At 42.0% G+C, this 1,685-nt stretch overlaps 1 non-coding gene across 1 annotated transcript; it reads right to left on the bottom strand.

Annotated features, from left to right (window-relative positions):
• Positions 1 to 412: 412 nt before the first annotated feature.
• Positions 413 to 519, bottom strand: LOC131244965 (small nucleolar RNA R71). The gene has a single exon (XR_009170730.1). It is a non-coding gene; the product is annotated as a small nucleolar RNA R71 (small nucleolar RNA).
• Between the last annotated feature and the right edge of the window lie 1,166 nt (positions 520 to 1,685).

Here is a 1,685-nt window from a genome sequence, read left to right as displayed (position 1 = left end):
TCCACCCAGGGTGGAGGATACCCAAGATGAGAATGAGGTGCAACAGGCACCCCCGCCTCGTACTTTACGAGATTTTCTACAACCGGCGGGAGTGAGTACGCCCTCATGCATGATTTTTCCTGAAAACACAGGACAAATGGACATCAAGCCAGGAGTTATCCAACTCCTTCCCAAATTCCATGGACTTGAATCAGAGAGTCCATATTTACATTTGAAAGAGTTCGATGAGATTATAGCTACATTATGTTTTCCTAATATATCTGAGGATACAATTAGGCTGAAACTCTTTCCTTTTTCCTTAAAAGAGAAAGCTAAGACATGGTTACATTCACTGCGTCCTAGATCCATTGGCACATGGAACGATATGCAGAGGGAATTCATAAAAAAATTCTTCCCACATCATAAAACGATTACCCTCAGAAAAGCGATCATGAACTTTGCCCAAAAGGAAGATGAAACATTCTTTCAATGTTGGGAAAGGTTCAAAGATTTGGTCAGTTCATGCCCACAACACGGATTTGAAACGTGGCGCATTACAAATTTTTTCTATGATGGACTGACATCTTCCATGCGCCAAATGGTCGAGACAATGTGTAATGGAGAGTTCATTAATAAAGATATCGACGAGGTATGGGACTACCTCGATAGTTTGGTGAAAAACACAATCTTGGGACTATTACCCAAAGTCGAACACCACGTCTAGGCCGACTCAATTAAAGGAGAAAGGTGGATTATATCTCTTGAAAGAAGAGGATGATCTCAAGTGTAAAGTGACTACGCTCATAAGGAAAGTTGAGGCCATGGAAGGAAAGAAGGATAAGGTCAATGAAATTGTTTGCGGCATCTGTGATTGCAACATTCACACAACTGAAAACTGTCCTACAATACCTGCCTTTCGAGGAGTGTTGAATGAACAAGCCAATGCCGTAAATAACTATCAAAGACCTTTTACTGGACCTAACTCCAACACATACAATCCTGGCTGGAAAAATCATCCAAACTTTAGTTGGAGGAATGGACAAACGGCGACTCCTCCAGGTTTCTTTAATCAAAATCCAAATCAAGTGAAACCTCAAGAGGAACCGGTTCAAAATCCCATACAAGAGCTGGCTCAAGCAATGCGAGGAATTACAGATTTTATGCAAAAGATAGATTCTCGTATGACGGTTATAGAAAAGGGGATGCTTCCTGCACAACCTCTCCCCAATCCTAAACCGCAGTACGAGAGTAATGATCCTAGCTCTTCAAATCAGATGGGGCATGCTAAATCCATCACCACTCTTAGGAGTGGTAAGATCATCGATAAAACTCTTCCGGTTAGGCCCGAAAAGCCTCAAGAACCAGAAGAGGACAATAATGATGGATCCAGTGATGCCCCACAAAAAGTAGAACCGGAACTTCTAGAGAAGCCAGTTGCTCCATTCCCCCAACGGTTGGTTTCACCAAAACCTCTCTCTAACTCTCAGGATATCCTAGAGGTGTTGAAACAGGTGAAAGTCAACATTCTTCTACTTGATGTTGTTAAACAGATACCTTCATATGCCAAATTCCTGAAAGACTTATGCACGACCAAAAGACGAAAAATTATTCAAAAGAAAATCTTCTTAACTGAGAAAGTGAGTGCCATCCTGAAGCAAGACGTGCCGCAGAAATTCAAGGATCCCGGTAGCCCAACCATATCATGT

The sequence above is a fragment of the Magnolia sinica genome, chromosome 4 (assembly GCF_029962835.1).
Source record: "Magnolia sinica isolate HGM2019 chromosome 4, MsV1, whole genome shotgun sequence".
NCBI classification, from domain to species: domain Eukaryota; kingdom Viridiplantae; phylum Streptophyta; class Magnoliopsida; order Magnoliales; family Magnoliaceae; genus Magnolia; species Magnolia sinica.
This window is presented reverse-complemented; position numbering and strand designations above follow the sequence as displayed.